General features: G+C 33.6%; 1 non-coding gene across 1 annotated transcript; it reads right to left on the bottom strand.

The window, feature by feature from the left end:
* Positions 1-16772: 16772 nt before the first annotated feature.
* LOC139895012 (small nucleolar RNA R71) lies at positions 16773-16879 on the bottom strand. The gene has a single exon (XR_011775484.1). It is a non-coding gene; the product is annotated as a small nucleolar RNA R71 (small nucleolar RNA).
* Between the last annotated feature and the right edge of the window lie 4028 nt (positions 16880-20907).

Here is a 20907-nt window from a genome sequence, read left to right as displayed (position 1 = left end):
AAAAAACACTGAATGCTCGAGGTTAAGCCTATGTAGCCATGGAAAACCAATTAAATCGACTATTTTATGAATGGGATAGATCATATAACTAAGAATACTATCTCACAGGTAAGTCTGTACAGTTTTTATTTTTTTTATTTTTAACCTTTTGATAATAAACGCTAATTTGTTCGCTATAAAGTATTAAATTGGTATTAAATAAAATTAGGTTTGGCGACCGAAATTATTGATATCATTCAAAAATTTATTACATCACTGCGAAATTTAACGTTTATTCTTAAGGTATAAATATCTTTAATCAATCAACACAAAATATTTCAAAAATTCTTCATGAGTTAAATTAGGTCATGGAGCCGAAATTACTTTACCGAAAAGAGGGGCGTATATTTTTGATAATATTTGATTGATTAAAGTGGGATAAAAAGCCAAAAAGATTTTTAATTTTATTTTTACCATGTTTTTAAAATTAATATATAAATCTTAAATTAATATTGTAAACTTTGTAAAAACAATATATTTAAAATTGTAAATATTTGAAAAATATAATATAAGTTTGGTGTGATTTTATAATATGAATTTTTAAATTATGTTTGGTGTGAATTTTTAATTTTTAAAATAAGAATTTTTAATTTTATGCATTTCAAATTTTAAGTTTGGTGTGAATTTTTAATATCAATTTTGAATTTTATGTATTTTTATTTTAAGTTTGGTGTGAATTTAAAAACAAAAATTTACTTTATCTCATTAAGTTAAAAATATGATTTTTAAAATTCATCGTAAGTTGAAGACTAGGTCATTGAACCGAAATTGCTTTACCCGAGGGAGGGACGAGAACTTTTATTATCATTATTTTTAATCTTATTGAATTAAAGTATGCCAAAAACATTAAAAAAAACCCTAAAAATCTTAGCTTTTAAAACAATCGCTACAAAAAGACAAATTTTAAAATTTTGTCAAAGGACGGACTAGGACATCGATCCGAAACGACCTCGTCCTAAATAACAAGGGAAACAAAATTTTAAAATTAATTACTTAATTGTTTTAATTAGTATAAGATATATATAATAAAAAAAAAACTGAAATCACTGTAGCCGGGCACCCATGCGATCGCATGGGATTCTCCCTATACCTCCATGTGATCGCATGGAGGCAAAAATCTGGCCAGACTCAAAACAGCCAGCGAGCTGTGTTCTTTACCACTTCACACACACATACACGAAAAATACCTCAAATCTTCACCAAATTTCATCATTTTTCCACCGTAATTCGTCATTTTTCTTGCTCTAATCATGCCTAGATTCTCATTCTTCAGCAAAATGGTAAAAATTACACCCCTAAACTCTATAAATTCCTAGTTTTTGTGATAATTACCAATTTTTTACCTAATGCAATTTTGTTAATTTCTAGTGTAATTAGTGTTTAATTGTTAGTATTTTATGCATGTATAACCTAGATTGATGCTATTTAACATGATTTGAAGCCAAAAACTTTAAAATTTTTAGAAATCTAGGGTTTGTGTTCTTGAGCAATTTGGGGCTTTTTGATATAAACAGGTTATGGCCGATTTTTGTCATGAATTATTGCTAAATTGAGTAGTGTAACATGTTTAGATAGTTAAAAAACATTGATCCTAAACATGATTTTTGGAGATTAAAGTGGACTTTTTAAGTCCAAAATTCATGAACTTGATTAATTTGATGTAATTGCTATTTGAGACTTGTTTAATTATTAGTAATGACTATTTTGACATGTTATTTGAGTTAAATGCTTATGAACTTTGTATACATTTTCATATGTGCTTATTTGAAAAGTGTATAATTGTGAAAAATTGTGAAAATGTGTATAAGTTTAATTTTGATTTAACATGTTATAGTGATTGTTTTAAGTTGTTATTTTGCTAACACTAATGCATATTTGGATGCACAAATTTTGTGTTTAATGTGTTTTGCAGAAAGCCGATACTGGAGGTTCAGGAGCATCATCATCTAGACGACCAACACCAGCACCAGAACCAGAACCAAAAATGCAACACGAACAAGAACCACTACAACAGCCTGATCAGCACATACCTTATTATGATCCGGTACAGTTTGTTGATGAATTCATAGTATTCCCAATGAGGCCGCCAGTAGAATTCCCAACGATTCCTGAGCACACTCTGCATCCTAATCTGAGATTTGATAGGAGATGGAGAGATTACGAGACATATCAAAGGAACAAATTCAAATTGGTAACAAAAAATGTAGAGGTGCCAAGGGTAATCGATTGGGCCCCTTTGGAAAGGGTCCATCTAGCTGACCGTGTTAGACAGCTTTTAGTTCAAAGGTGTGGCAGTTCTTCTTTTACAGATTGGGAACGTCTTTTCACCATTCGTAGACCTGTATATAAGGAATGGTGTGTTGAGTTGATGAGTACTGTATCACTTGATACAAATATAGTTAAAATAGATGATAGAAGATTTCTTAGGTTTATCCTTGGCGGTAGGATGTACAGAATGTCCATGCTGGACATGGCCAGGGCCTTATAGATATATACTCCTGGTGAGTTGCTATTACCCGATTGTACAAATTTGATTCATTATGGTGAAAGGGTAGATAGTAACTTTGACGCTGACGCCATTTGGAGGCGCATGTCACATTTTGATGTTTTTACACGAGCAGGAGGACACTCCTATACACATATTGACAGAGCCGAGCTTCGTATTATTCATAGATTTTTGGCTAACTCGATTACACAGAGAGGTAATAATAAAGAAAAAATTACCTTACATGATTTATTCTACCTAAAGTGTATTCGGGATCCTAGAAGCTTTGTCAATATCCCTTACTGTGTTGCTTTTTATTTATCTAAAATGGTAGAGGGAATGCAGGACGGGAGTATAATAGGAGGAGGTATTTTTGTTACTCTCATTGGAGAGTATTTAGGTGTTGAGAGGAACCAAGGGGTTCCATTACAGCTTTGTAGAGAACAGGTAGAGCCCTTAGGATTGAAAGTTTATGTGGGTGCTAAGGTATTGAAAAGTAGACGTAACCAGGCAGTACCCTATGAGGGATCTCATCCTCAGGTAGAGAGAGGCTCAGACGATGAAATGGAGGAGGTGAAAGACATTAGGGATGTCTTTCGAGATGCTATTCTTGACGTCCATGTTCGTATAGATCAGGAAGCAATGACGAACACGGCCAGACATAGTATGTATGAGCAGTGGAACTCCGAGCGAGTATACGAGGATTATAGGCGACGCCAACAAGATAGCTGGTTAGTTCATCAGCACCAAATCATGAGCCAGCTATCATATCAGGTACCAAATAATTACGTACCTACTCGACCTGCTCATTTTCCGCCACATAGCCCCGATATCCGACCACCCTTTAACCGGTATGACTATAACCAAGCCTATCAAAACACCTATTCATGTTTAAACTTATGTTATTGAATATACTTATGTAATCTTTATCATTTTTATTATTATTGTGTACTAATATTTCACATTTAGGATTTGAAAGTGGGATATTAAGTCCCATTTCAAATTGCCATGCATGTTTATATTTGTATGTATGTATATTGTAAATTGTACAAAACAGGGTAAAACAGCGCATTTTCAAAGACTGGCATTAAGTTCAGCAAAAGCTACTAATTTTGACGACAAGATGACAAATAAATGTGATGTAACAACAGACGAAATGAACAAATGATATGCACCATTTATCATTCAGCAACCAAACGCCAATATGTTTGGAAACTTTGGTAAAATTTAATCATTTTTACGCTAATCACCCTCAATAATTTAAATTGTTACTGATTTCTTGCAAATGAGGGCATTGCAAGATCTTAAGTGTGGGAAGGGGTTAAATTCTTTCGAATTTTTAAAAATTTTTATCTTAAATACTTGGTTACCATTAAAAATACTAGTAACGTAGTAGTTGTATTAGAATCTAGTGCTCTCTGATGATAAAGAACAGCCCTAGTCTTATATACTGACTACCCAATTCTAGTAAAATTTTTCAAAATTTTCAATTAAATGAACTCAAAATCATGTTTATACATATTTATGAACGATAAAACTAGGTGTTAACACCGAAATTATTGTTACCTCATAAAGGACATAAATTGAGAAACAAACCAAAATGTTAAAATTCATTTAAAATGGAATAGAGGACAATAAAAAGGAAAATAAAAGCCAAGTGTGGGAAAAATTACCAAGTTATCTTAAACATATGTCACATATTTCTGTAACAAATAACTGAAAATACTTTTGCTTTGGACTAAACTAAACTATTTTACCCGATGAAAGAAAAGAAGAGATGGATCTACACGATGAATCAATTCCATCATTAAAAGGAAGTAAAGTCTTCCGAAAAAGAAACGCGCTTCTTGATTTAGGTCATGAAGTTGTCGTCCAGACCAGCTGTAGGTTGACGAAAAACCTAGAAAAGTCATCACTAAAAACAGCAGGAAATCCACGGACCTCAGCATTAAACAGGGTTGCCAAGTGGTCAGATTTATCCTAACCATGAGAAGGATTTATCTCGTAAAATGGGGGGGGCACCGTGCAAATTAGTTGGATAAGACTAATGAATCAGATCCCTAGAAAGGATAATCTCCTTAAAGATTAAAAATCAGCTTTTAAGCCTGATATTACTCAATCCTAGAGATTGACCTTAAAGATTGAGAATTCAAACTCATGGAATTCAATGATATCGAAACTCGAGCTTGAACGAGAAATTATTTTGATCAAATTATAAACCGATTTATTTTCTGAAAACCCATTTTCAATGCGTTCATTACCATTGAACGTAAAATCCTAGGAATTCACCTGGAATTCATTAGGTCATCTGAACAAAATCGGGTGTCAACCGTAAGAACGGTGGTTGCATAGCATGGTTAAAGACAGGACCTTGTGCCAGACCGACAAATTATAAGGGTGAGCTTTACTATTGCTCCTACAAAGGATAGTAATTGCGTCCGACACGTTATAGACCATAATTAAAAGCATGTCAGGGGACATTGCCTTAACAGTTGCTTGTTCAACGCTTTCCTTTACAACCGAACGGTAGTTTACCGAAAGGTAGTATACGGGACAAGTAAACTGGACGTGTTGCTTTCCTAATACAAGGTTAGCAAGTGGGTGACACAAAACCGCAAGTTTTGAGCTGTAATTTTCAAATCTGAAACCCACCAAGCCCACAAAAATATTTTGCAAACACCGGTGAAGGGTTATTCCGGAAAACTTATCTAGGGTAAAAACTAGATTTAATTTTTAAAAGATCAAATGTTTTCATAAAGATCCAATTTCCTTAATGGATCTAAATTTTATAGTCATGTGGGACTGTAAACCACATCGTTACTACCATTGTTTATACCGCCGTAAAGAAATCACTGATGTACAAAGTGTGAAGAATAAAGAAGTGATTCTTGTATTTCAAGACTATATTGCTTGAGGACAAGCAACGCTCAAGTGTGGGAATATTTGATAATGCTAAAAATGAACATATATTTCATAGCATTATTCCTCAAGAAAGACAAGCTTTTAGTTGCAACTGTTCTATTTACAAGTGATATTCGTTTAAATAATAAAAGGTGAAGACAAAAGACAGATTCAACGAATTGAAGATGCAAACGACCAAAAAGCTCAAAAGTACAAAATACAATCAATGAGGTTCCAATTATTGATAAGAAACGTCTCAAAATTACAAGAGTACAAGATTCAAAACGCAAAGTACAAGATATTAAATTGTACGCAAGGACGTTCGAAAATCCGGAACCGGGACCAGAGTCAACTCTCAACGCTCGACGCAACGGGCTAAAAATTACAAGTCAACTATGCACATAAATATAATATAATATATAATTAATTCTTAAAATTAATATATATATTATCTTATATTATAAAACCGTCGGCAGAAGAAAACAACCAAATGTGAGCCTCCCCAGCTGGCCATGCGATCGCATGGCCTTGAAGAGCAAAGCTCATGCGATCGCATGAGCTCCTTTTCAGTTCACAGGCCTATAAATTCGCAGTTTGGTGAACGTAAAATCCATCCATCAATCTCTCTATCTATATGTAAACGTATATATTTATATTTATATTTTAATTTTAATTTTAAATCCTAACAATAAGGGTATGTTAGCGAATGTTGTAAGGGTGTAAGTCGAAATTCTGTCCGTGTAACGCTACGCTATTTTTAATCATTGTAAGTTATGTTCAACCTTTTTAATTTAATGTCTCGTAGCTAAGTTATTATTATACTTATTTAATCCGAAGTAATCATGATGTTGGGCTAAAAATATTAAAATTGGGTAATTGGGCTTTGTACCATAATTGGGGTTTGGACAAAAGAATGACACTTGTGGAAATTAGACTATGGGCTATTAATGGGCTTTATATTTGTTTAACTAAATGATAGTTTGTTAATTTTAATATAAAGATTTACAATTGGACGTACCAATAAATAACCATATACACTCGATCGGACACGATGGGCGAGGTATTTATATGTACGAATAATCGTTCATTTAACTGGACACGGGAATGGATTAATAGCCACTAGAATTATTAAAACAGGGGTGAAATTATGAACAAGGACACTTGGCATAATTGTTAACAAAGTATTAAAACCTTGGGTTACACTCAGTCGACATCCTGGTGTAATTATTAAACAAAGTAATAAAACCTTGTTACAGTTTAAGTCCCCAATTAGTTGGAATATTTGACTTCGGGTATAAGGATAATTTGACGAGGACACTCGCACTTTATATTTATGACGGATGGACTGTTATGGACAAAAACCAGACGGACATATTAAATAATCCAGGACAAAGGACAATTAACCCATGGGCATAAAACTAAAATCAACACGTCAAACATCATGATTACGGAAGTTTAAATAAGCATAATTCTTTTATTTCATATTTAATTTCCTTTATTTTATATTTAATTGCACTTCTAATTATCGCATTTTTATTTATTGTTATTGTATTTAATTGCACTTTTAATTATCGTACTTTTTAATTATCGCAAGTTTATTTTATCGCACTTTTATTTATCGCAATTTCATTATCGTTATTTACTTTACGCTTTAAATTAAGTCTTTTATTTATTTAATATTTTACATTTTGTTTTAACTAAAACTAAATTTTTAAAATCGACAAACCGGTCATTAAACGGTAAAAACCCCCCTTTATAATAATAATATTACTTATATATATATTTGTATTTTTATAAATTTAAACTAATATAGCGTTAAGCTTTGTGAAAAAGATTCCCTGTGGAACGAACCGGACTTACTAAAAACTACACTACTGTAAGATTAGGTACACTGCCTATAAGTGTTGTAGCAAGGTTTAAGTATATCCATTCAATAAATAAATAAATATCTTGTGTAAAATTGTATCGTATTTAATAGTATTTTATACCCCTTAGCTTTAACTATCAGTTGTACACGGGAGAACTTGAAGGGATGTTAAGTGGTAAGTGTTATCCGTAATGATTTACTTTTACTCGGTCTTCGTCGTTTTGGATGTTGACCTTATTGTGGAATGTGGTTACTCTTGGCATTGTACCTGTGAAGGGTACACCAAAGGGGTGATATCTCGGTACGAGATTGGTTGAGTTCTTCCCGATGTGAGGGATTGAGCAAGTTTCTAGTGCTCGGATTCATGGATTTGGTAAATAGCGTATGGAGATTAAGTTTAAAGGGGGTGATTCATCGGAAGGGTCGCTTAAGTGCGGCGTAAGATCTTCACGTTGCGGGAAATTTCGTAAACTTCGAGTTCGAAAGTACGTCGAAGGACCATAGGATGTAGGTTCGGATGGGTTAAGTGACGAAGATCACGAGGACGTGATCGAGTTTAAGTGGGGGAGAGTTGTAAGACCCAAATATTTATTGTACATAATGCATTTATGGTGTACGATGCGTGTATGAAGTGTACGAGACATGTAGGTGTTGCTTGCTCGAACGTCGAAGAAAACTGCACGTTGTTTGGAATCACAAGGTGTGTACGTACCTTTTCGACCCTAAATAAAGTATATGTTGATGTTTCAAAGCCTTACCATTGGAAAGAAAATCTTATTACGTTTCCAACGATATTTGATTCATCGAAAAGGAGTTACGGTCAAAAAGTTATGGCCAAAACAAGTTTGCAAAAGCTCGGATGAAACATGCAATTGTCACGGCGCGACCAGAATGGCCACGGCGTGACAAATGCCTATTTTGAGGGTCAGAAAGCTTAAAAAAGTGATCTAAAATCACCCTTTGGGCCACGGCGCGATAAATTTGCTCCGCGGCGCGATAATAGGCACGATCTGGTACTTTTCAGCCTTTTAATGAGTTAAATGAGGGGCAAAGTTGGTATTTCACATATGGACGGGTCTTTAGCCATAAAACTGATCCTAATCTTATCTAAACCTCATTTCCTTCTCATTTCTTCCCTCCCACTCACACCTCAAACCCTAGAGAGAGAGTAAAGGGTTTAGAGAGAGAAAGCTCGAATCGGGGATGAAGAAGAGTGATTCGGGTCGGATCTCAAGAGTTAAAGTTGTTCTCCTCGTTCACGGCTACGTTGTGATAGTGATGGTAAGTTCTAACTCCGAAATTCATCTTTATGATTTGATATTCAAGTTAGGGTTTTTAGCTTTTTAGTTGTAAAACCCATTTAGATGATGAAGTGGGTTATGGAAACTAGTTTTTTTTTATACATTGCGGGTTTTGGGTTGATTGACGTTTTGACCATGATTAGGCTTTGGTTTTGGGTGTAATCACTTAGTTTAGTGATTTTGGAAGCGTTGGAACCCTTTTGGGTGTATTTGAGTTGACTAATTTTGAGATGGGTCAAGATTAGGGTTTATGTGTCAAAATGGGTTTTAAGTCAAGTTTTAGTAAATCAAGTAGATAAATACTTGATTTAAGTGTTAGTGGTTGTCTTGGAAATATAATCACTAGTCGTTAGTGATTTTGGGGCGTTTTATGACTTTGGTCAAAATGAGCAATTGGAATTGGGTCAAAATTGAGGATGACACTAATTTGGATTAATTGGATGTTAAACGCTTTTGTTAAGTGTTAAATGATGCTTTTGATGTAATTACTCGCGAGAAGTGATTTTAGGTTAAAATTTGGTGTTTTAGCAATAAAGTCAAACTTGGTCAACCATGGAATGGGTTTTGTGTAAAATACGAGCTAGTATGCGTTTAGAGGTTAAAGTTGACATATTTGGGTATTTTAGGAACGCGGGAACCAGTCTCGTTAGTTTTGGACCTTCGGGTAGCGTTAAAAGTGCAAAAGGGTGTATTTTGCACTTGTTGTTCATTTGGGTGGGTCAAGAGTCCAAATGGGGTTGTATGTTGATTATGTGTATACCTATATGCGTATTATAGGTAAAATCTTGCTCGGTTGCGTGTGGTGAAGATTTCGCGCATGGTTTGTAATGCTCGAGTTCACGAGGTGAGTGGAATGATTATGCATATGTGTATATAATGTATTTACTTGTACGAGATTCGATGTGGGTTTAAGTTCGGGCGGTCGATACCACATCGGGTCAATATATGATATGGGTTTAAGTTCGGGCATTCGATGCCATGTCATATATGTGTGTGGGCATGTAGTGTGGGTTTAAAGTTCGGGCGTTCGATACCACATTACACGTGACCGGTGGGTTTAAAGTTCGGGCGATCGATACCACTCCGGGGTTAGTGTTATAATTTGTTGTGCACTAACGGTTGTTGGGAACACCAATGGGAAATTCGAAGTACCATTCCTTGTACTATTGGTTAACCATGGTTATGTGTTGTAGTGTAGCATATTATATTGTTCGAGTTATATATGCTATTGTTTATGCTAGCTTGTGGTCTTGAAGATTTAGCGATATACTTTGCAATGGTATGCCATTTAAATTGCTAGAGTGTATGAGGTATTTGTGTAAGTGTTTGCAAGTAGGTATATTATATATGTATATGTATAATTATTGCATTCACTAAGCTTTATGCTTACCCCTCTCGTTGTTTACCTTTTTACAGGTATTGTGATTATGAAGCTAGCTAGTTGTAGACTAGATGCTTAGGAGCGCTTGGGCTCGACCGGGTAGCTTTTGGATATTTGGATGCGGATGGGGGATTTAGTAGTCCCCGGGATTATGCTCTTGGTACTGGGTTGGGTTATTGAGTCTTAACCCGTATTTCTTGTGATCGGGTCATTATTACAAATGATTTTGTAAAGTGTAATTTGTGTGCCAAGGGTCATGATAGATTGTTAAACGTATCATTATGATGTTATGTTTTGATTAAAACAGAGTTGAAAATGTATTATATTAATGGGACCTAACTAATAAAAAAAATGTACTCCGTTTTTGGTTAAACGGATTTGGGTTGTTACAAAAGTGATTGAATTGAATGTTCATGCGGTAATTGAATGGTAGTTTGGCATCATAATCGTGTAATTACATTGAGTGATCTTTGTAGTTAGGATCTTAAGTGATTTTAATCTGGACTAAATCTTAATAGTGATTTATAATAATTTGTTTAATCAAAAGATCCATTATTGTGTGAATTGGTTACTTTACTTTAATTACATAATTTGTTACCTAGTTTACGTAAGTTTATTAGTTTAATCATATTTAGTTTGATTGTCTGAGTGAGATTAATGTGAGTTAGTCAAGTTTGGATAATTGGATTATAATTTATCAAGCATTTAATCAGCTTTAATTGAAAGAACAATCCACGTCATTAGTGAATCATCTGAGTAAGCATTGCTTCGTCCATCTGGTTATTTGTTTTACTTACTTTTCATCCTTAGTTTAATTACAAAACTCCCCCTTTTTACAACTTTGTTTTTAGGATAATTATTAGTTTAAATCTTAATTAACCGCTCTCTGTGGAATGAATCTGTACTTGCTAAATACTTTAGTACATTGATCTGGATTAGTTGCCTGATTCGTGTGTTGAAACCATTTAGTTCATAAAAATAATTTAGGTGTGGTTTTACAACATCAACTTTTTGGCGCCGCTGCAGGGGAGTGGTGTTATTTGACATTTTAAAGCTTTTCGTAGTTCGATCCTTTCGTAGAAGCTTGTTTTCTTGAAAGTTACTTCTTGTTATATTTGTTTTTCAGTTTTACGCATTAGTATTTGTTGTGGTGTGATCGCAGGTTAGGTACGTTTAAACTCTAGAACCGTCTAGAGTTTATCACACTCGCAACAAAGTTAAAGTAGAATATTTGATTTTAGAGGGTTTTGCCACTTACCCATCTACATTACGGAATTTTGAATTTGTTAAAAAGGAGCCACCGATGACGGATACTAATGATCAACCGATGTGGAGTGCCTGACAAGCTGCATCGCCTGAACTTCTAGCTCCCATCTGAAGACCAAATATTATGGCTGATCACTTTGAGGTTAAACCTCAATTTACTCATATGGTCAGGGAGAACATGTTTGATAGAAAAATCGATAATGCATATGAGTAGGTTGAGTAGTTTGATGAGCAGTTTGATGAGCTGTATGGGTTGTACCATCAAAAGAATGTGAGCATGAATGCATTCAAGCTGAGACTTGGGATTGGTTAAAATCTTAACCATCTAATTCCATTACAACTTACATGGATCTTTGTAAGAAGTTCATCAATAGATATTTTCCACCGGTTAAGGTTGCAAGATTGAAAGCTGAGATCAACTCTTTTGCTCAGAAATTTGATGAATCTTTACACGTGTATGGAACAGGTTGAAGAAGATGTTGTGTGACTGTCCTTAACACATGTTAGAGGTTGGTCCTATTGTTCAGATATTTTATCAGGGCATTGGTGATCACACTAGGGATGTCTTAGGCTCTTATGCGGGAGGAGTGTTTCTTTACAAGATGCCAAATCAGGTGTATCAACTTCTAGAAGATATATCCCAGCATACTTCTGAATGGTCATCATCATCAGGAGTGCTCCAATGAATAAAACAGTTTCTAGTGTGTATGATGAAGATGATGGTAGTGGCATGATACTTTCTTCGTTGTCTAATCAGTTGAAGACTTTTGGTAGAACATTTGAGAAGTTGAACAAGATTATGGTTGCTATACAAGTGGGTTTTTAACGTTGCAATGAGCCTCATTTAACTAACTATTGTGATATTAATGATAGGCTAATGATTGAGCTGGTTAATTTTGCGGGTAATCAATTTCAGGGTAGTTGGATTATCAATGGAATGGACCACCGGGGTTCTACAACAAAAACTACCAACAACCTTGTTTATTAGTGATCTAATGATAATATTCATATGTTAACCACTTTGTTTTGATGATGACACCAAGTCTTATGTGCTTAAACAATGTATAGTACAACACAAGTTCACAAGCCTACACAATCTCTAGCAAATGACCAATACAAAAAATAGACAAGTCAAAAGAGTCATTTGAAAAACACTGGAAGAGAATGGCTGGGTCTATGGTAGACCGCATGTCAGACCGTGGATGCCCTGTTGATAATGCTAAAAACGAACATATATTTCATAGCATTATTCCTCAAGAAAGACAAGCTTTTAGTTGCAATTGTCCTATTTACAAGTGATATTCGTTTAAATAATAAAAGGTGAAGACAAAAGGCAGATTCGACGAATTGAAGACACAAACGACCAAAAAGCTCAAAAGTACAAAAGAAAATCAAAGAGGTTCCAATTATTGATAAGAAACGTCTCGAAATTACAAGAGTACAAGATTCAAAATGCAAAGTACAAGATATTAAATTGTACGCAAGGACGTTCGAAAATCCGGGACCGGGACCAGAGTCAACTCTCAACGCTCGATGCAACAGACTAAAAATTACAAGTCAACTATGCACATGAATATAATATAATATATAATTAATTCTTAAAATTAATATATATATTATAATATATTTAAAAATCGTCGGCAAACAAAGAGCCAAAGCTTGGTGAGCTGTAAAAACAAACTCCACGGCTCGCGGAGTTTGAAGGCAAAAATGCCGCGAGTCGTGGAGCTTCCCTGGACTCAAATCCCTATAAAAGCAAACACAGTTTGATCGTAAAAATAATCCTAAAATCTCTCTTTCTCTAATTCTAATAATAAGGGTATGTTAGCGAATGTTGTAAGGGTGTAAGTCGAAATTCTGTCCGTGTAATGCTACGCTATTTTTAATCATTGTAAGTTATGTTCAACCTTTTTACATTAATGTCTCGTAGCTAAGTTATTATTATGCTTATTTAAAACGAAGTAATCATGATGTTGGGCTAATTACTAAAATTGGGTAATTGAGCTTTGTACCATAATTGAGGTTTGGACAAAAGAACGACACTTGTGGAAATTAGACTATGGGCTATTAATGGGCTTTATATTTGTTTAACTAAATGATAGTTTGTTAATTTTAATATAAAGATTTACAATTGGACGTCCCTATAAATAACCATATACACTCAATCGGACACGGTGGGCGGGATATTTATATGTACGAATAATCGTTCATTTAACCGGACACTGGAATGGATTAATAGTCACTAGAATTATTAAAACATGGGTGAAATTATGTACAAGGACACTTGGCATAATTGTTAACAAAGTATTAAAACATTGGGTTACACGCAGTCGATATCCTGGTATAATTATTAAACAAAGTATTAAAATCTTGTTACAGTTTAAGTCCCCAATTAGTTGGAATATTTAACTTCAGGTATAAGGATAATTTGACTAGGACACTCGCACTTTATATTTATGACTGATGGACTGTTATGGACAAAAACCAGACGGACATATTAAATAATCCAGGACAAAGGACAATTAACCCATGGGCATAAAACTAAAATCAACACGTCAAACATCATGATTACGGAAGTTTAAATAAGCATAATTCTTTTATTTCATATTTAATTTCCTTTATTTTATATTTAATTGCACTTCTAATTATCGCACTTTTATTTATTGTTATTGTATTTAATTGCACTTTTAATTATCGTACTTTTTAATTATCGCAAGTTTATTTTATCGCACTTTTATTTATCGTAATTTCATTATCGTTATTTACTTTACGCTTTAAATTAAGTCTTGTATTTATTTTTAATATTTTACATTTAGGTTTTAACTGCGACTAAAGTTTTAAAATCGACAAACCGGTCATTAAACGGTAAAAACCCCCTTTATAATAATAATATTACTTATTTATATATTTGTATTTTTATAATAGTAAACTAATATAGCGTTAAGCTTTGATTAAAAGATTCCCTGTGGAACGAACCGGACTTACTAAAAACTACACTACTGTACGATTAGGTACACTGCCTATAAGTGTTGTAGCAAGGTTTAAGTATATCCATTCTATAAATAAATAAATATCTTGTGTAAAATTGTATCGCATTTAATAGTATTTCCTTGTAAAATATAAAGCTATTTTATATACACCTCGCATAACATCAAGGATTTTTGGCGCCGCTGCCGGGGAGATTAAACGCCGAAAGCGCAACGCTAAATATTAAAAAAAAGATTTTTATTTTTAGTTTACTTTTATAAAAAATACGCTTTTGTAAAAATACGTGTTAATTATTCGAAAATATAAAAAGAAAACATAAATATAAATATTTTTAAGAGTTTGTTAAATATTTAAGTTTTATAAAGTTTCTTTATTTTTATTTTATAAAAATATAAGTTTTATTTAAATATTTTGTTTTTATTTAAAACATAAAATCAAAGATAATATATATATATATATATATATATATATATATATATATATATATATATATATATATATATATATATATATATATATATATATATATATATATATATATATATATATATATATATATATATATATATATATAAATCTATTTTTAAGATTTTTATAAAATTATAGAGTATTTCTATTTTTTTTTAGTTTTTAAAACATAAGTTTTTATTTAGTTTTTATAAATATTTTATTTAATTATTAAAACAGAAAATATAAAACATAAAAAAAAAACAAAAACGCGTCGAATTTAAATCAGCCTGTCATCTGAAATTTGGAATTCCGCGACTCGCGGTGTTTATTGCCATGTGGTACCGCGACTCGCGGAGCCGTCTGACACGGGCCACACAGGAACCCTAACAGCATTAGTTACGGGATAATTATTATTATTATTATTAATTTTAAAACCTAATTAGGGTTTGATTAGTTAATTAATTTTAATTAATTTAGTTTTATTTATTTAATTTGTAATATTAAGTTTATTTAGTTTTATTAATATATAAAAATTAATAATTTTATAAAATAAATAATATAAAAATAATATTTTTATAAAAATTGTACTTTTTACAACTTTTAGTATATTTTTATATTTTGTCTCTTTTTAATTGTTTTAGCGTAATATTTGTGTTTTTCGCTAGTTTTTAGTTTTAAACTCAGTTTTTGCCATAGTTATTTTTATTTCTAGATTTTTAGGCTTTGCCGTAAAATCCCTTAAGTGCTTTTTCTTGAGACTAAGGTTTAGGTGCTTTAGAATTTTGCGACGCCTTTTTAAGTTTTAGTACCTTTTTAAGATATTGCCATTTGGGATATAGTTTTACTTGTAAGCTTTAATATTTTTCGACGCCTTTTACCTATGTATCAATTATCATTCCAATTAGTAATCTCAATTTGCGATTATAATTTTAAGTTAGTGATAGTAATAAGGTTGGGTTAGTCGAGTGTTTTTAAGTTTTATAGTCATTCTCTGTTTCTTTCATTTTTCGGCGCCTTTTTCAATTTTTTTTCTTTTTCGACCTTTTTCGACGCGCTCTTTTTCTTTCGTATTTCTCGCCATTCTATTTTTTAGGACATAGATTTTTATTCTACTTCTTATCTAATATTTCTTAAAATTACAAAAAATTGTTTTAAGTGGTTAAATTGATAGACATCAAAATTTTCTGGTTCGTAGTAATAGTTGGATTTGTACGTGGACCGGGTTATTGGAGCCAAACAGTCCTCAATTATATTGAGACCAAACGAATCCTGCCCCTCTGCTGCATCTTTTGGCTATTCGAAACATGGGCAAAATCAGAAAAGTCTATTAATTGGATAACTTATATAATTTTTCTTTCCTTTTAAAAACTAATAGGATAGGATATTCAGTGAATGCACCGAGCAAGACGTTCACCACCTTTTGTACGTTCACCACCTGTAACTAGATCAAGACATTTAGCAAATATTACCGCCGTTAATTTTTCTTTAGAATCGTCATCCAGTCGACCAAGTACTCCAAGTCAAATTTTCGATAATCCATTTTTTGAACCCAACCTCACAATTGAGAATCCGAAGAATATTCAGGGACAATTCATAGATCCTGAACCATTAATTTTTCCTCCGGAACCACCAATCATTCAAACAGAGATTGTTGAGGAACGAACCATTAAATCAGAATCCTCTAGTGATTCCGATTCAACAAATTCAATTATGGAGAATCTGGAACCTTTAAGTGTGGAAGACCGAATGAGAGCTAAACGCACTGGCCAAGGTCACGCAATTACTCATCCAGACATTAATGCGCCAGATTATGAAATCAAAGGACAAATTCTACATATGGTGACTAATCAATGCCAATTTAGTGGTGCACCGAAGGAAGATCCAAATGAACATCTTCGTACCTTTAATAGGATCTGCACACTATTTAAAATAAGAGAAGTGGAGGATGAACAGATATATCTCATGTTATTTCCCTTGACTTTAAAGGGAGAAGCCAAAGATTGGTTGGAATCGTTACCTGAAGGGGCGATTGATACATGGGATGTTTTAGTTGAAAAATTTCTTAAACAATTCTTTCTGGCATCTAAAGCCGTAAGACTTCAAGCAGAAATTGTTACGTTCACACAGAAACCAAATGAAACTCTATATGAGGCATGGAAAAGATTTGGAAAGTTATTAAGAGGTTGTCCGCAACATGGTTTAGACACCTGTCAAATAGTACAAATATTCTACCAAGGATGCGACATCACTACAAGGAAAGACATCGATATAGCAGCTGGTGGTTCTATTATGAAGAAAACCGAAACTGATGCTTATAAAATTATTGATAACACTGCTTCCCACTCACATGAGTGGCATCAAGAAAAAGATATCGTTAGATCATCTAAAGCAGCTAGAGCCGATTCTAGCCATGACTTAGATTCCATTTCCGCAAAGATAGATGCTGTCGAGAGACGAATGGAAAAGATGACTAAAGATATCCACTCAATACGAATTAGTTGTGAGCAGTGTGGAGGACCACATTTGACAAAAGATTGTCTCAGTATTGAATTAACAATGGAACAAAGAGAGAATGTTTCATATCTAAACCAAAGGCCTGGAAATAATTATCAGAATAATTATCAACCGCCAAGACCGATTTACAATCAAAACCAGAATTATAACCGAAATATTCCATACAACAACCAACAAGGTCCTAGCAATCAACAAGTATCCAATAATACTTACAATCAGTAAAGACCTAATTTTCAAAACAAACCACCACAACCCGATGATAAAAAGCCGAATTTAGAAGATATGATGACAAAGCTAGCTGAAACTCAAACGCAGTTTTTCACATCTCAAAAACAAACCAATGAACAAAATGCTCAAGCATTTAGAAATCAACAAGCTTCTATTCAAAATTTGGAACAAGAAGTAAGTAACCTAGCAAGGTTAATAGGTGAAAGAAAATCGGGAAGTTTACCTAGTGATACAAATGCTAACCCCCGAAATGAAACAGCTAAAGCCATTACCACAAGAAGTGTACAACACTTAAACCACCTGAAAAACCTGAAACTTCTGATGAAACTATTCCTACTCCACAAGAACCACAACCTGAACAAGATAAGAAAACAGAACCGGTAGTTGAAAAGGTTAATGAAGATAACACAGTTAAGGCTAAACCTTATGTTAAACCATACCAACCACCACTTCCTTACCCGAGTAAGATGAAAAAGAGAAACTTGAAGCCGAGCAATCCAAATTCTTGTATATGTTTAAACAGATAAATGTAAATCTACCTTTCATTGATGTAATTTCAGGAATGCCTAGATATGCTAAATTTCTAAAAGATCTAATCTCGAATAGAAAGAAAATGGAAGAACTCTCGGCTGTTACTATGAATGCTAATTGTTCAGCAGTGCTGTTGAATAAGATATCAGAAAAACTATCTGATCCAGGAAGTTTCACAATTCCATGTTTTCTGGGTAGTCTTAGTTCAATAGAAGAATTGGCAGACTTAGGTGCTAGTATAAATTTAATGCCGTATTCACTATACGCTAAACTAGACCTTGGAGAATGGAAACCAACAAGAATAATCATACAACTAGCCGATCGATCAATAAAATATCCTAGAGGGATAATGGAAAACATTCTAGTTAAAGTTGGTACTTTAGTATTTCCAGTAGATTTTGTTGTTCTGGACATGGAAGAAGATTCTCAAGTTCCTCTCATATTAGGAAGACCATTCTTAAACACGGCTAAAGCAATGATAGACATGTTTGGTAAGAAACTAACCCTAAGTATAGAGGATGAGAGTGTTACCTTTTCAGTTGATAGAGCAATGCAACAACCACAATCTGTAGATGATACATGTTATTATATTCAAGCTATAGATTCACATGCAGAATTGTTAGAAGAATTTCTAGAATTACAAGGAACAGGAGAATGTTCTTTAGGAGAAGGTAATGAAACAATTGATGAAGCTGAAATGTTAGCTACACTAATGGCTAATGGATATGAACCAACAACGGAAGAAATTCAAATGCTAAAAGAAGAAGACAGATATCGATATAAATCATCGATAGAAGAACCTCCGAAATTAGAGTTAAAGCCACTTCCAAACCATTTGGAATACGCTTATTTACATGGTGAATCTGAATTACCTGTAATAGTATCGTCTTCTCTTACTGAAAATAAAAAATCTCAACTCATTTCTGTGTTGAAAGCTCATAAACCAGCCATTGCATGGAAGATTCATGATATTAAAGGAATAAGTCCTTCGTATTGCACACATAAAATCCTTATGGAAGAAGGTCATAAAACGTATGTGCAACGCCAACGAAGACTAAATCTTAATACGCAAGATGTTGTTAAAAAAGAAATTATTAAACTGCTAGATGCAGGTTTAATTTATCCAATTTCTGATAGTCCATGGGTAAGCCCAGTTCAATGCGTGCCTAAGAAGGGTGGCATGACTGTCATCACAAATGAAAAAATGAGCTTATTCCTACTAGGACTGTAACAGGATGGCGTGTATATATTGATTATAGAAAATTAAATGACGCCACCAGAAAAGATCACTTTCCCTTACCTTTCATTGATCAAATGTTGGAAAGATTAGCCGGAAATAGTTATTATTATTTTCTTCATGGATTTTCCGAATATTTTCAAATTCCAATAGCACCCGAAGACCAAGAAAAAATCACATTCACGTGCCCTTATGGTACTTTTGCTTACAAACGCATGCCATTTGGACTTTGCAATGCCCCTGCAACCTTTCAAAGGTGCATGATGGCGATTTTTCACGACATGATAGAAGAATGCATGGAAGTTTTCATGGATGACTTTTCAGTTTTCGGTGATACATTTGAATCATGTCTAGTTAATCTGGAATGAATGCTTATTAGATGCGAACAATCAAATCTAGTACTTAATTGGGAGAAATGCCATTTCATGGTTAAAGAAGGCATCGTTCTTGGTCATAAAATTTCAAAGGAAGGAATTGATGTGGATAGAGCTAAAGTAGATGTAATTGCTAAACTTCCATATCCCACCAATGTTAGAGGAGTTAGGAGTTTTCTAGGGCATGCCGGTTTTTACCGACGTTTCATAAAAGATTTTTCTAAAATTGCAACTCCTATGAATAAACTCCTAGAAAAGGATGCTCCATTCATCTTTTCAGATGAATGTATCAAATCTTTTAATATTCTTAAAGAGAAACTCACTAATGCGCCGATCATGATAATACCAAATTGGAATCTACCGTTTGAACTTATGTGCGATGCAAGTGATTTTGCAATGGGAGCCGTTTTAGGACAAAGGATTGAAAAACGATTTCAACCTATATATTATGCTAGTAAGACGTTACAAGGAGCACAAACAAATTACACAACTACTGAAAAAGAACTCCTTACTATTGTCTTTGCTTTTGAGAAATTTCGATCATATCTCGTTCTTGCAAAAACGGTGGTCTATACCGACCATTCTGCTCTCAGATACCTATTTTCGAAACAAGATGCCAAACCAAGATTAATCCGTTGAATCTTACTCTTACAAGAGTTCGATATTGAAATCCGAGATAAAAGAGGAGCAGAAAATCTCGCCGCTGATCATCTTTCTCGTCTTGAAAATCCCGAATTAGAAGTTCTAAATGAATCGGCCATACAAGACAACTTTTCTGATGAATATCTATTGAAGATAGATTATAATGAAATACCATGGTTTGTAGACTATGTAAACTACTTAGTATGTGGATTCCTTGAAAAAGGATTATCGTACCAAAAACGAAAGAAATTCTTCAGTGATATAAAACACTATTTTTGGGAAGATCCACATCTGTTTAAAAGTTGTCCCGATGGAATAATACGCCGATGTGTATTCGGAGATGAAGTTAGTAAAATTTTAAACCATTGTCACACAGGACCAACAGGAGGGCATTATGGGCCTCAACTAACAGCAAGAAAAGTTTATGATGCTGGATTCTATTGGCCTACAATTTGCAAAGACGCACACCTTCTTTGCAAATCCTGTGATGCTTGTCAAAGGGCCGGAAAAATAAGTCAACGTTATGAAATGCCACAAAATGTCATTCAAGTATGTGAAGTATTTGACATTTGGCGTATTGACTTTATGGGTCCATTTCCAAAATCTCATAATAATCTATATATTCTCGTAGCCATTGATTATGTATCTAAATGGGCGGAAGCACAAGCTCTCCCAACTAACGATGCATGAGTTGTAGTCAACT

Source organism: Rutidosis leptorrhynchoides, chromosome 2 (assembly GCF_046630445.1).
Source record: "Rutidosis leptorrhynchoides isolate AG116_Rl617_1_P2 chromosome 2, CSIRO_AGI_Rlap_v1, whole genome shotgun sequence".
Classification (NCBI taxonomy): Eukaryota; Viridiplantae; Streptophyta; class Magnoliopsida; order Asterales; family Asteraceae; genus Rutidosis; species Rutidosis leptorrhynchoides.
Note: the sequence above shows the minus strand (reverse complement) of the source record. Positions and strands in the feature narration are given on the sequence as shown.